Source organism: Ceratotherium simum, chromosome 9 (assembly GCF_057802395.1).
Source record: "Ceratotherium simum simum isolate JZ-2026a chromosome 9, ASM5780239v1, whole genome shotgun sequence".
NCBI classification, from domain to species: Eukaryota; Metazoa; Chordata; class Mammalia; order Perissodactyla; family Rhinocerotidae; genus Ceratotherium; species Ceratotherium simum.
In genome coordinates this window covers 54,746,598-54,762,697 of record NC_141908.1, presented here as the reverse complement: position 1 = coordinate 54,762,697, position 16,100 = coordinate 54,746,598, and the positions used below count along the sequence as shown (strand labels likewise).

At 38.3% G+C, this 16,100-nt stretch overlaps 1 long non-coding RNA gene across 3 annotated transcripts in view; it reads right to left on the bottom strand.

The window, feature by feature from the left end:
* Window positions 1–16,100, bottom strand: part of LOC147916308 (uncharacterized) — a 78,818-nt gene that overhangs the window by 38,880 nt on the left and 23,838 nt on the right. The window lies entirely within an intron of this gene.

Genomic DNA, 16,100 nt, shown 5'->3' with positions numbered 1-16,100 from the left:
CCCAAACAAGATAAACCCAAAGAGGCCCACACCAAGACACATCATAATCAAAATGTCCAGAATTAAAGATAAAGAGAGAATCCTAAAAGCCGCAAGAGAATGTCAAGTTACATACAAAGGAAACCCCACAAGGCTATCAGCTGACTTCTCAGCAGAAACCTTACAAGCTAGAAGAGAATGGCACGATATATTTAAAGTACTAAAAGAAAAAAACTTACAGCCAAGAATACTCTACCCAGCAAGGTTATCATTCAAAATGGAAGGAGAGATCAAAATTTTCCCAGATAAGCAAAAATTAAAGGAGTTTGTCACCAAGAAACCAGTGCTACAAGAAATGTTAAAGGGACTGATTTAAGGGGAAAAGAGAAGACCACAAATAGGAAAAATTATCTATTTCCACGATTAGAACGTAATGGATACAAATGCACAAAAAAGAGGTTAGATATGATATCAAAAACATAAAAGGAGGGAGTGAGGGAGTTAAAGAGCACAGCTTTCAGACAGAGGTCAAACTAAAGTGACCATCAATTCTGTATAGAAGAAGTAAGGAACAGAGAAGGACTACTAAAACACTGAGGGAAAAAAAAAAAAAGTTAAAAAATGGCAGTAAGTACATACTTATCAATAGCTACTTTAAATGTCAATGGACTAAATGCTCCAATTAAAAGGCATAGGGTGGCTGACTGGATAAAAAACAAGACCCATATATATGCTGCATACAAGAGACACACTTCAGACCTAAAGACACTCACAAACTGAAAGTGAAGGGATGGAAAAAGATACTCCACGCAAATGGCAATGAAAAGAAAGCTGGGGTAGCAGTACTCATATCAGACAAAATAGACTTTAAAACAAAAACTGTAAAAAGAGACAAAGAACGGCATTACATAATGATCAAGGGAACAATCCAACAAGAGGATATAACACTTGTAAATATCTACGCACCCAATGTAGGTGCACCTAAATATATAAAGCAATTATTAACAGACATAAAAACAGAAATAGACAGTAACACAATAATAGTAGGGGACTTTAACACTCCACTTACACCAACGGATAGATCATCCAAACAGAAGATCAATAAGGAAACATTGGCCTTAAACGACACACTAGAACAGATGGACCTAGTAGATATATACAGAGCATTCCATCCAAAAACCGAAGAATACACGTTCTTTTCAAATGCACATGGAACATTCTCCAGGATTGATCACATATTAGGCCACAAAACAAGTCTCCATAAATTTAAGAACATTGAAATAATACCAAGCATCTTTTCTGACCACAACGGTATGAAACTAGAAATCAACTATAGGAAGAAAATCAGAAAAGCCACAAATACATGGAGATTAAACAAAATGCTACTGAACAACGACTGGGTTAACGAAGAAATCAAAGAAGAAATCAAAAAATACCTGGAGACAAATGAAAATGAAAATACGACATGCCAGAATTTATGGGATACAGCAAAAGCGGTTCTAAGAGGGAAGTTTATAGCGATACAGGCCTATCTCAACAAACAAGAAAAATCTCAAATAAACAATCTAATAATGCACCTAAAGGAACTGGAAAAAGAAAAACAAACAAAGCCCAAAATCAGTAGAAGAAGGGAAATAATAAAAATCAGAGCAGAAATAAATGAAATGGAGACCAAAAAAAAATAGAAAAAATTAATAAAACCAAGAGCTGGTTCTTTGAAAAGATCAACAAAATAGACAAACCTTTAGCTAGACTCACCAAGAAAAAAAGAGAGAAGGCACAAATAAGTAAAATCAGAAATGAAAGAGGAGAGGTTACAACAGACACCTCAGAAATATAAAAGATTATAAGAGAATACTATGAAAAACTATATGCCAACCAATTTGACAATCTGGAAGAAATGGATAAATTCTTAGAATCATACAACCTTCCAAAACTGGATCAAGAAGACGTAGAGAATTTGAATAGACCAATCACCAGTAAGGAGATCGAAACAGTAATCAAAAACCTCCCCAAAAATAAAAGTCCAGGACCAGACGGCTTACCTGGTGAATTCTACCAAACAGTCAAAGAAGACTTAATACCTATCCTTCTCAAACTCTTCCAAAAAATTGAGGAGGGGGGGAAGCTCCCTAACTCATTCTACAAAGCTGACATTACCCTGATACCAAAACCAGACAAGGACAACACAAAAAAAGAAAATTACAGGCCAATATCACTGATGAACATCGATGCGAAAATCCTCAACAAAATATTAGCAAATCGCATACAACAATACGTTAAAAAGATTATACACCATGATCAAGTGGGATTTATTCCAGGGATGCAGGGATGGTTTAACATTCGCAAATCAATCAACGTAATACACCACATTAATAAAATGAAGAACAAAAATCACATGATCATCTCAATAGATGCAGAGAAAGCATTTGACAAGGTACAGCATCCATTTATGATAAAAACTCTGAATAAAATGGGTATAGAAGTAAAGTACCTCAACATAATAAAGACCATATATGAGAAACCCACAGCTAATATCATCCTCAATGGTGAAAAACTGAAAGCTATCCCTCTAAGAACGGGAACCAGACAAGGATGCCCACTGTCACCACTCCTATTTAACATAGTATTGGAAGTCCTAGCCAGAGCAATCAGGCAAGAGGAAGAAATAAAAGGGATCCAAATTGGAAAGGAAGAAGTGAAACTGTCACTATTTGCAGATGACATGATTTTATATATAGAAAACCCTAAAGAATCCACCAGAAAACTTTTAGAAGTAATAAACCAATATGGTAAAGTTGCAGGATACAAAATCAACATACAAAAATCAGTTGCATTTCTGTACACTAACAACGAAGTAGCAGAAAGAGAAATTAAGAATACCATCCCATTTACAATTGCAACAAAAAGAATTAAATACCTAGCAATAAACTTAACCAAAGAGGTGAAAGATCTGTACACCGAAAACTATAAAACATTTCTGAAAGAAATTGAAGAAGACACAAAGAAATGGAAAGATATTCCGTGCTCTTCGATTGGAAGAATTAACATAGTTAAGATGTCCATACTTCCTAAAGCCATCTATAGATTCAATGCAATCCCTATCAAAGTTCCAACAACATTTTTCACAGAAATAGAACAAAGAATTCTAAAATTTATATGGAACAACAAAAGACCCCGAATAGCTAAAGGAATCCTGAGAAAAAAGAACAAAGCTGGAGGTATCACACTTCCTGATTTCAAAATATACTACAAAGCTATAGTAACCAAAACAGCATGGTACTGGCACAAAAACAGACACACAGATCAATGGAATAGAATCGAAAGCCCAGAAATAAACCCACACATCTATGGACAGCTAATCTTTGACAAAGGAGCCAAGAACATACAATGGGGAAAAGAAAGTCTCTTCAACAAATGGTGTTGGGAAAACTGGATAGCCATATGCAAAAAAATGAAAGTAGATCCTTACCTTACACCATACACAAAAATTAACTCCAAATGGATTAAAGACTTGAATGTAAGACCTGAAACTGTGAAAGTTCTAGAAGAAAACATAGGCAGTACGCTCTTCGACATCGGTCTTAGCAACATCTTTTCAAACACCACATCTGACCGGGCAAGAGAAACAATAGAAAAAATAAACAAATGGGACTACATCAAACTAAAAAGCTTCTGCACAGCAAAGGAAACCATCAACAAAACGAAAAGACAACCTAACAATTGGGAGAAGATATTTGCAAACCATACATCTGATAAGGGCTTAATCTCCAAAATATATAAAGAACTCATGCATCTCAACAACAAAAAAACTACCAACCCAATTAAAAAATGGGCAAAAGACCTGAACAGACATTTCTCCAAAGAAGATATACAGATGGCCAACAGACACATGAAAAGATGTTCAAAATCACTAATTATCAGGGAAATGCAAATCAAAACTACAATGAGATATCACCTCACGCCCGTCAGAATGGCTATAATTAACAAGACAGGAAACAACATGTGTTGGAGAGGATGTGGAGAGAAGGGAACTCTCATACACTGCTGGTGGGAGTGCAAACTGGTGCAGCCACTACGGAAAACAGTATGGAGATTCCTCAAAAAATCAACGATAGAACTACCATATGATCCAGCTATTCCACTGTTGGGTATTTATCCAAAGAACTTGAAAACACCAATTTGCAAAGGTACATGCACCCCTGTGTTCATTGCAGCCTTATTCACGATAGCCAAGACTTGGAAGCAACCTAAGTGCCCATCAAGGGACGAATGGATAAAGAAGCTGTGGTATATATACACAATGGAATACTACTCAGCCATAAGAAATGACGAAATCCAGCCATTTGTGACAACGTGGATGGACATTGAGGGTATAATGCAAAGTGAAATAAGTCAGAGGGAGAAGGTCAAATACCGTATGATTTCCTTCATTAAGTAGTAGATAATAACAACAATAAACAAATACATAGGGACAGAGATTGGATTGGTGGTTACCAGAGGGGAGGAGGGGAGGGAGGAGGGTGAAAGGAATAATTCGGTACATGTGTGTGGTGATGGGTTGTAATTAGTATTTTGGTGGTGAACATGATGTAGTCCATGCAGAAATAGAAGTACAATGATGTACACCTGAAATTTTTACAATGTTATAAACCAATGTTGCTGCAATAAACAAAAAATTAAAAAAAAAAAAATATCCACTTTGCAAGGATTCTATATTGACTTACCAGTGAGTATCCACGTATTCACACAAAAGGAGATTAGTTTGGCATGACATTTATAAAGCAAATTTTTGGTTTGCTCCTTCCTCAATTCTCTTAGCTATAAATAAATCACATTAAATACGTGTGGCATTGGCTATAATATGCACAGCTACCACCATAATTTTGCTTACGCACTTGGCTAGAACCTATAAATCATTTCACTATTTGAGGGCCAAATGAAAGTGTGTGTTTCTGGCTTAGCAGAAACTAATTACTATTAATCCATCTATGGGTTTTACTTATAAACTGTAAAAATGGTCTTTTTTTTTTTCCTCAATAGTCTTCCAGTTCTTCACAGAAAATAATTTATTTCTCTTCATAAATGAACAACCCCCAAGAAACAAAGAAAAGAAGAAAAGAACGGAAAACCAAAGAGAAAACCATGTCCAGATATTCCTGGTTATTTCTTTGGGATAATCCAGGAGGTGAGTAACATAACCAGTAAAAATCAGATTTCCTGTCTCCTCACCCAGTATTTTCTCCCCAGAGCAACACAGCATTGCATTGCATCGGCCCTCATATCTCTCACGGGAGCACCTTATCAGGTAAGATTTCAACTAGAGCCTTCACATAGGTTCACGTGAGGCCTCATATGTTTGAACTAACCAACCTCTGAATCTTTTGAGGTTCGTCCATCATTAATTTGCAGTAATTGTTTTGACATTGTTGATCTCTCAAAACATAAAAAGTATTCCCTAACAATAAAGGGGCTGTGATTTCATTAAGGATTTGTTACATTTCAAGGGGGAATACAACATTTTATGAAAAACAAAAGGAACCTTGTCATATTCCATTACAGCAATCTCCTAACCCCCACTGAAATTGCCTGAGGACTTACACAGCTCCTAATTACCCACAGTCTACCTTGGATTTTCACATAATTTAAATGAATGGGTCTTGTACGGAATGTCTCATTTTTAAATTACTCAATGTCTCCTATTTAAATTGCTCAAACTCAATATTTTGACCTCCTTCCTCAAAGAGTCACCTAAGAGAGTAGAAGATTCTGGAAAAAGGGAACCTGTGTCTCAGAAAGTTATCAAATTACTTATTATTTTCTTAGACTTGACTAGTTCACATTTTTTGCTAAAATACTGTAGAGGGTTTGCTATGGGAGGAGACAAATTGATGGATAGGTTGAAGAAAAGTGTTTTATCTTCCTAGCAAGATTAGAAAATGCTTATTACTGCTACCTTAAAATCTGGTCTGTAGGGCTTACCCACTGCTACCTGCATACGAGGGAAGTGAACTGCCAGATTGTAAACACAGCTTGAGTTGCCTCCTTTCTGACGTTTGAACTAAACTTAGGTCCCCGAGGGATCTGAATTTAGCTTTAACAAAATGCAGCTCTTTGTTTCAACAAAGGATAAAAGGAAATCATCTTATAATGTCTCCTTCTTAAGTTGATTGTCCTTACCACGGTCATTTTAATGAACTAAGGTATAGATCTGGGGAAAAAATTCAAAATCAGTGAGAATTTCTGAGTCCTTGGTTTGAGGTGAGCTTTAAATTTTTGGAAAATATTTTCAGAGCTCAGTTGGACTGAGACGTGAGGAAGAGCAGGGTGGGAGAGGGGGAGGTAGGGAGTGTTAATTATTTCCCAGCTGTCTCTAAAGCTGGGTCAAAAAAGAAAAAACAAGAAAAGAAAATCAAATTGTTGGTCAACTTAAAACATATCCCTTTCCATGTCATACTTCATTGTTCTGAGGCCGCTGGTTCTATTGTACAAACTTTTCTTTATATCACCCAGTCCATTCACTGTCACAGTGATTCTCATTGAAATGCACAGATAACGGTGAACAAAAATTGTTTTGTAAAGTGTTATGTATGAGCACAGACCAGTGGTAAATAATAATACTGTTAATAACAAATCTAATAATAAAATGTAGTAATAATAACTGATATTTATGGAGGATTCACCATGTGCCTGACAACAGTCTAAGTTTCTTACATGTGCTGACTCATTTAGTTTTTACCCCAACCCTACTAAAGTAGGCACTATTACTATTCTCACATTTCAGATGAGGAAACTGAGGCACAGGCAGGTAAGTAAATTAATCAAGTTGTCCCAGATTTAGGCCAATGCTACTTCATAGTTTGCTTTTTTTGTAGCATGAGCTTAGAGTTTTAGAAACAACTGTGGCCAGTAACTCACAGGAAAGGCATCACCTACATTCCAAATCGACTAGACTGGAGTCATGTCCTTATGTGTTGTCTTGGTGGTGCCATGTCAATTCCCAATGATAGTAATTAGCAACAATGTCTGGGGGAGGGACAATGGTGGGAAGTGGGAGCATAGGTTTATCATTGTGAAGAACTGAGACAAAAGCAAAAACTTCCAGGATAGATGTCTGAGAGATGTGTAGGACTTGGATTTTGGCCACTCATTGATTCGTTCAGCAAATATTCGTTGAACATTTACTATCTACCTGGTGCCCTGTTCTCAACCGTGGGGATGCCACGGTGATCCCAACAGTTAAGGCCCTTCCTCTCATGGGGATGACATGGCCTTTTATGCAAAGCTCCTTTCCATTCACACTGTCTGCATTTTCAGATGTCCACAATTCTCTGCTTTAAAGGATGTTCCTTCTGTGTTTCAGCTACTTGTCTGGAACCTTCTCCCCATAAACAAGTTTATTTTCTGAGGCACAGAAAGGGATTAGACACATTCAGTCTATAAGATCAGGGGAGAGAAAAGCTCCTACAGGTTATTTAAAATTTGCACAAAGATATATAAGTATGACTTACACAGTCCTGGGCTCCGGCCCAAGAATGTGCTGATCATGTCCACAACTACCAAACTGCGTAAAGACACACGTTAAAACGGTAATAACAGAGAAATGAAAAAAGGAAAAAAAAGTCATGGAGACAGAGCAGAAAGTGTTCTTGAATTAAATCACTTTTATCTGGGCTTATTCGCTTAAGAATGCAATCAGCTCACTATTTCAGCGGCTTGGGACCTTAGAAATGTATTTCAAGATTAATTATAAAATGAATTCTTTAAAATGGAAAAATATACTACTTTCCTATTACTCTTAACAACAGATTCTAGTTAATGAAGGCTTGAAGCAGTTTAGTGGTTTGACTGCCACCTACTGTTCATTTTTTGCCACAACTCACATGTAGCTTGAGCAGGAGGTAAGAAAAACGCCTTGGGCAAAACATTTTTTTAAAAAGTATTTTAACGTACGTGCTATAATGTAGTTACTTAAAAATTTAGGTGATCGGGAGAAGTGATCGATTCTTTTTCAAATAACTGTATTTGGTATTTGTCTTAGTAGTTTATGACAGTCACATTGGTTAAAAATGCAAATTCTATGGCATTCTAAAAATGTATATATATATATATAAAATATGTGTATATGTATTCAGGACATTTCATTTAGTCATAACAAAGTGTTATACTTGAAATTTATAAAAATATGCCGCAGACGCGAATACGTCAACCTGAAAATATCATCTCATGAAACTGGCGTCTGATCCTTAAAACAGAAAAGAGATCTCTGTCATCATACTTTTATGCTTACACGGCTTGTGCAGACTTCAAAAATACAAACACTTCTTCTATCTAAATAAGGAGATCAAGTACCACACATCCCCAGTTATTTCAGAATGACCCAGGCTTTCGATAGAAATCTGTTCAGTTCATACTGCAGTCCTGAGATTCTGTTAAAAGTTAGAACTCAGAAGGCAAGATGGGTTAGTGCATTTTTCTCTCTCCTATCTAAATTACTCATTTTAGAGTAAGAAGTCATTTTCTGGATACTACAGTGCTGTTTACTGTTTAAATATAGAATCTTGGTGGAAACTTTATAAACATGTAATCCTAAGAATCAGTCTGTGTGCATTATTTTATTTTTTTAATTGTAACTTTTCAAGCTTTTGTACTAAATTATGCATGGAAAGAAAAATTTCAAACTGTATTTTTACTGATGTATTACATATATATATAAGCTTTCATATTTTCAAATGTGTTCATAGATTGTTTCATTCACGCTTAAATCCAGTTATATTTATTACATTTTTTAAAGCATAAGGGAAAAATCACCTAGAATATGTTGGCCTTATTACAATGTGCTTCCTACTAAAGCTATGTTGCAGTTTTCAATATAAAATGGTATCAATAAATTCTAACATTATAGAAATCTTTTCAGCTAACATTCCTTTTCTCTACCAGGGACGGGTACAGAGTAGTGGTGGTTTCATTTGTTAAGATGATATTGGTGAAAGACACCATAAATATCCTATTTTATTTTTTGCCATCATAGTATTTTTTTCTGATATATGAAATAGCTGTCCTAGATTTAAAAATCACTATGGGCTCTAAGGTTAGGACTCTCTGTATATAGTTTTACAGATAAATGCACACTGTTTGAAAATTTGTCCTTAATGATGCCAATAATGTAGACATAAAACGAAAGCTTTTCGTGTGACTTTATTTACAGTGCCGCTGGTAGAATTTATAAAAATGATATAAGATGGTGTTAAACAACATGAGCAAATTTGATCAAATATTAGTTTTATATCTTTTCCCCCTAGTGAGTCCATCCAATAACAATGACACTAAACCAAAGCCAAAGAAAAATAGTTTTACCTAAAATATTGGCGAAGAAGCTGAAACAAATAAAATTAAGCTGACCTTTTAATAAATGTCTGTTTATTGATTTAAATTCACTTTTTTCTTTTTCTGAGCCATGCTGACGAGGCCTGTTAGAATACAAGCATGTATAATAACTTGAACACAACCATTTTTATTTCTTTTGTGTGTCATTACGGAAAGATTGAAGCAAGTTTCACCTAAGTGTAGTGATGCAAAAATAATAGTATCCCGGTCTGGCTGCGCAAGAGCGGAGGCAAACGAGGGCTACATATTAAAGTGCCTTCTAGGTAGCTGACATGACGCATCTAGTCAGACGTAAATAATGACAGACGGAAACTATCATGAGGTCTGTGAAGCATCAACATACTGCTATCATTTTCTCTCTAACCTTGCCTTGCTAGCAGCTCTCAGCCTCACAGGCTGTGAGATCATTTAAAAAGCAAATCCTAATGACTCGGCCCACTGTAACAACAGTCAGCAAGATTGGCATCAATTTAGCTCAGTTTAGAAACTCAGGATACAGTCATTGTTGACTTGTGACACCCTAAACTCAGGTTGTTCGCCACAAACCAACCCCCGCCCCCAACGCTACCCCTTCCCCGTGGCTATTTCCATGCCTTGTAAAAAGATTCTCCTCTCTGGTAGGAAAATGGTTCATCTCAGTTATTTGCTTGGCACTCTGCATATAGTCTCTTAGGCTGCACCTATTTTTCTGAACTAGCTCATTTGGTACAAAATGCTTTCAGTTCCCCCCTCCCCTTTTTCATGTGGCTCACATTATTTTGTGTATATTATGTATGCACAGGGTAACAGTGGGTAAATAACATCCCTGTGTCCCTGTAGCTTAAGACTAACATGGTTATGGTTCAGATAAACATGTCTGTACATGGCTGCCATAATCAATGTGGAATGGCAGAACAATTTTGCAGATGCGGTCCCAGGAAGATAAAAAAAAAAGCTGTCTTGTCCAGATTCAATAAAATCTATTCACCAAGAAACCTGCAATAAAGCTGTCGCACGTTTTATTTGTTAAGACAGTGATGACTTTGCAAGCCAGTGGGAACTGAAGCTGATGTACAATAAGATAATAGCATTATCACTTTGCAAATCAGCGTGTGGCTTTGCCTGGGTGCCGGCAGAAGGGCATGGGGGTTCTGAGAGCTCTAGCTGGCAACCTGAAAAGGCAGGGAGATCAAACGGCCTGGCTGTGAGTGTAAATGGATGAGGATAAATTGCCGTGAATCTCCTTCTGCTTGGCTAAAAATACAGCGCATTGCATGTGTGTGTTTTTGCCGTTGTATAAGGGGCTAGGAGGTGGATGTACGGGCCTGAGTACGCATGTGAGTGTGTATGGTGGTGGGGCGGGGAAGCAGAAAAGAATGGGGACTCTCACAATAGCCCATCTTAATGGAGAGCTATTGATCTAATTTTCTAACACTTCAGTCTCCAACTAAACATCTTACTTACCTTGTGTAAAAGAGATGCCAAGTTGAAATAAGTAATAAACACAATATTTTAAGGACTTTTGAATTTTGCATGGTAATAAATATTAATGTAGCTTGTGACTCCCCCCAAAAATAGAAGGCACTTAATTCTGTTGTTGATAGCAGGTACTGTGCAGGTTGATTTCCCGAGGTGAAAGTGAAAAATGTACTATTTGGACTTAAATTTAGATTTAATAAATAACTAATTTAGGATCTTGTTCTATATGCAGGGATATAATCACAAGGCATTCGTTTTTAAAAGGTTTCATTTATTCTTGTGAGCTTAATTATTGCAAGGAAACTGTGAGCAATTTGTTTTTTACCAGTGTCTGATTTCTGAGAATGGTTATTAAATATTAAATGGATGCATAATTCAGGCAATTAAGAAAGTAATCACACAAAGTAATGTAATGGAAGTTAATTATTACTGCATAAGCAAATAGTTCATTAATGCTAGTAGTTGCTATGGCTGCATTCTTAATACATGCAGAACTGAAGCATGAATCCTCTGTGTATTCAGGGAGCTGGTAGGAAGTGTGATGCTACAGAGAGAGCGCCACTAATGAAAAACAGAAGCAAATAAGGCCATATTGACCCCTGACTTGTCTAAATAAGGTGGGATCATCATTACTTAAGAGAGTTTTATCGAAACCACGGCTGCACTAGCTGCTTATAATTTTTTTGGTTTGTAACACAAACCCTCACTTAAATCAAGGAGAAACCAAAAGGAATTCAGCTTGTTAAAACAAAAATCACCAATCATACTTCCTCTGTTCTTTTTTTAATCAACTCTTTTGTTAAATAGCTAAAGTCATCATTTTGTAACTTAAAAGACTCCATGGAATATTTCTTCTTATAAAAACATTACAGCTGGTAACAGACTTTACTTTGTCTTGCCACTCAACCCCAAGTGAAAATTCTGACATTTCTTTGCTAACATTATCTCCCTAAAGCATTATGCTTTATAAAGGCTATTTTGTATTAATTCAACACATAACGGATTCTGGACCTCTCAGGACCTCCAGTGCTGCTGTGAGGCAACAAGGTGGCCAGAGCAGCCCAGGCCAGGCAGAAAGGTAGGAGAGCAAACGATGGGCAAGGATTCTGCCCTGAACCCCTAGGACCAAGCCAGGCCTGCCTCCAGAGGAGACCAGCTCCTGTATGGGCTTCTCAGAACTACCCAGGGCTGACTGCCTTCCTGCAGCAACAGCACTGCTCTCCATCTTGTCAGAGAATTTCACACCGAGACAGGCAATTCTGTTAGGCCAGGTGCTCTTCCCCCATTCCGATTTAGGAATGAATTCATCGTAATCCTTAGATCATAGGGTTGCCTACATACGATGCCATTACCAAACTCTGCCCACCACCTCGCAGGCTGAGACTGTGCTAGGTGGGCACGGTGGAAGCCAAGAGACATTGGTCCTGTCAAGGGAATGCTTCCAGCCATTCAAGGACAGTCTCTTCTCTGTTCCTAGCACTTGGCTAGCCACTGAGGGAAAAAAAGACAGACTCCATCTCAGCTTTAAATCCCCTTATAACAGTGGTTCTTTTAAACTTTTGCAGGGTGGGCATGGAGTTCTTGGACACTCTAAAGCACCTGGACATTTACACAAAAATTTGCCTTCAATTTTAGAATGTTCATGGTCTCCCTAATCCCACCCATGGATCTCTGATTTAAGACCCTCTGCTTTAGAGGAGACCAGTGTCTTTACACAGATAGTGAACATTTAGGAGATAATCTGTTTGGCTCTTTGGCATATAGACTATAAATACAGCAGAGGGGTAGGTGGGGTCTGAGGTAGCTTGGGGAAGGCTTTATGAAACAAATGAGCCTTGAGCTTGACATTGAAGGATGGCTGGTATTTTGAAGCCAAAGTAGAGCATTTTGTGTAGAACAGCATGAGTAAATGAAGAAAGGTAAGACTTCATTCATTTATTCATTAATTCATTCATTTAAAAAATATTGAACACCTAGTGAATTAGATTATTAGGGGAAAATAAAGGTAAGACATGGTTCCTTGACCTCAAAGAATTTACAGCCTAGAAGGTAGAATACAGCAAGCATATAAAGAGCTATGTTACAAGGAAAATGTAACTGTTCTGAGCAAAATCCAAAAGAACTATAGAAGGGTGAATTCAGCTAAGGGGTTTCAAAATGCGTAACGCAGGAGACACGTTTTAGCAGGGCAGTATTGCAAGGATACTGTAGCAATATGGGCAGAGGGAAAGCCCTGTCAAGATCTCACCTTTGGTCTGGATGTTGCACCTCAAAAAGAGGAAGGAAGCAGTCTGGGCAAAGTCAGGGAGGTGGGGAAACATGTTGTATGTTTGGAAAACATGTTTAGCTTGAATAAAGCACAGGTTATGAGTAGAGAAGCTTTGAAAGATGAATGGGACCAGGTCTTGGATGCTCCTAACTGGCAGATAAGGGAGTTTGAGTCGATCATGAAGAATCACCAGTCTTCCTTAAGGTGGTGTTTTAGGAAGGCATACCTGGCCATAGTGCCCAGGAAATGTTGGGGTGGAGTGGCCCAGCAGTAGGGAGACCTCACTGGCTGCTGCAATAATGCAGGAGGGAGCTACTGAGCGACTCTTGTTGGTATATGTCTAGGGGAATTAATTTAGTGAACAAGAGAAGGTGGCAGTGAAGGGGGAGGCATGGGAATTTGTAATTCACACCCACTTAGCGGGGCAGAGATGGGAAATGACTCATGGGTCACTTTCCAAAGGAGACACCATTTCTACTCATGAGGAAGGAAGCAGGCATGTTGTCATGACAATGGACTTACATGGTATCTCTGCCACTCCTCTGAAGAAGCATTCTCAGTGTGCCCCTTGCTTTAGAAGGACAGGATGTGCGTGCCAGTGGTACCATTTATTCCCCATAATACATTTTAGTATCTCCTCACTCAGAGCAGTGTTTGCTGCACAACACCTGGTGTATGAGTCCAGATCATCTCCATAAATCTTTGGCCTTTAAACCAAACTGTTACTCTGCCAAGGGTCAAAGCCATTTCCTTGAGTAGGGCTTGAAGCTTTCAGGATATGGGCTCTCTCTGATTTAGGAACAAGCTGTTCTTTCAGTTTTCTTAAGTGGAATCTCCTACCTTACCTCATTTGATCTCCATAAATACGAGAAGTAAATTGGGAAGATACTATTATTTCTATTTTGTAGATGAGATTCAGAGGAGATAAACGCCTAGCTTAAGATAACATAGCTAGTGAAAGATGACCCCAAGAGTCAAACTTTCCACCTCCTGGGGATATTGATGTTCAAGACAGCCCTGAGTGAAAGGTCCCAAGAGCCTCTATTTTCTCTACCCTGATCCATAAAATTTCTTCCAGGCTCCTCAGTTCAATTCTAACATTTATAGGCTAAACTCAAGTTAGGTTCAGGCAGAACATTTGAAACTTGGAGCTTTGCCTTCATTTTAGGGAATACTTAATTTCCCATTCAGCATTAGATCCGTTCCTTACTCTTCCAGAGATTTCCATCGTGGTGAGCTTGTGTTCTAAATCACATTCTCTGCTGTGGTACTTTTCTCATTCTAGGTAAGTCAAATATCATTTCTGCACAATTCCTTGACTTGGGAACAAGTCTCTCGTTCTCTTCCAAGTCATCGATGACTTTTAATGTCAGAACTTATCCTAGCAATACAAAGCGGGTACTTTGCTTGCTCATCTGTATATCCGAGGTCCATTGAGAGTCCAAGGCCAATGGTTTCTTAAACTAACTCTAGAAGTGTCCAAAGAGTCCCAAAAGACTTCCAAAGTTTAGCTGCTTCTTCCTCACTGATGAGGTGAAATGTTACCAGATTATAGAATTTTGCTGTCATGTTTGACATTGTTACGTCTGATGCCACAAAACTTTGCTTTAACACAGGCCAAATTACCTGCTAACCAGTTTCTTTCACTTCACATTTCAAAATCTTTAAACCCTGGAAAAGCAAGCAGCCACATCCCAGGCTGAAGACGTGTGCGTTGGACATTAAGCTGTTGTAATGGGCCTTTACAACGTCTCTTTAGGACTGTGTTCAATTCTCTTTTGGCAATCTTCATTGTGATGGGGGTGGCAGGTGAGGGGCAGGGTTGAAAGGAAAATCCCCATCTCATGTGAACTCAGGGCTGGCCTGCACAGCTCTCATTAGATAGCATCTAAGCTGCCAGAGGCTGGCTGAGCTCTCACACTGGAGCTCTCATGTTAAACTCTTCGCATCACCACAGTGGGAAAAAAACACGCCTTATGGGGACTAATGACTAATTCCCTACATCATGTCTAATGTATCCCAGGGTGCTAACTTCAGCACACCTGCCTGCACTGCTGGTAAGGTAATGAGAGTGCTTGTGAGTTACTGGTCACTAACAACATTTATAATATTCTTCAACCTGTCGTTATTGCATAGGTCAGTATGCTGTGTTCACTAGGAGTGAATTCTGTCACCCTGGGAGCCCCAGTTTTATGGGTAGTTGGTTGGGGAAGTGGTTCAAAACCCTTTATAAATGAGGTGGATGCGTTTGGAAAGGTTCTAGGTGTCCCATGATACCCTCTTAAATTTTGTTACTAATTACATCATCAAGAGGTAATTACAGCACTCTGAGGCCAGAGATTTTAAAATCATAACCATCCAGGAAATTTAGCCCATAAAAAAGGTATGCATTGGCCTGAATAACTGGGACTGCTGAGGGAAAGTGTAGGGGTGGCGTGGGACAGGGAGCTTGAGTTCAGTTAGCACTTAAATCCGTTCCTGGTTGTTCCCTTCAAGTCTGTACTATGGAGTTTGAGTGCAGCTGCATTAGGGAACACTTCTCAGTTTTAGAGAATCAAAGATTACCTAATTCACTCAGGAATGTATCTAGAATAATTATTTTATTTTTCTTTCTTAAACCAGTGTCTTTTTTGGTGGGTTCTCAGAAAGCAGAGCTGACATTCAGTTTAAAGCAAGAAAAGAAATGTGAACTTCCTGTGAGCACCATTTCAAGATGATGTAGATTTTTTTGACGCCAAGTGGCCAAAGATAAATCCAATGCACTGAGACACATGTGTGCCTGGATTCTCTTCAGAAGAGCTCTTTAGACTTGGTCTGTTAATGCTATCTCTATCCCTCTGTGCATTTCTGCCATGAATGAACTGGAGTGAAGAGCTTACTGCCTCCTTTCCTGAGGGGCACTGAGTAGAGTGGTTGAGAATGGGGACTCTACAGTCAAAATCCCTTGATTTGCTTTCTGACTCCTCCAGATTAATCCTGTGTATTACTTAGGATAGCACTAGCTGCT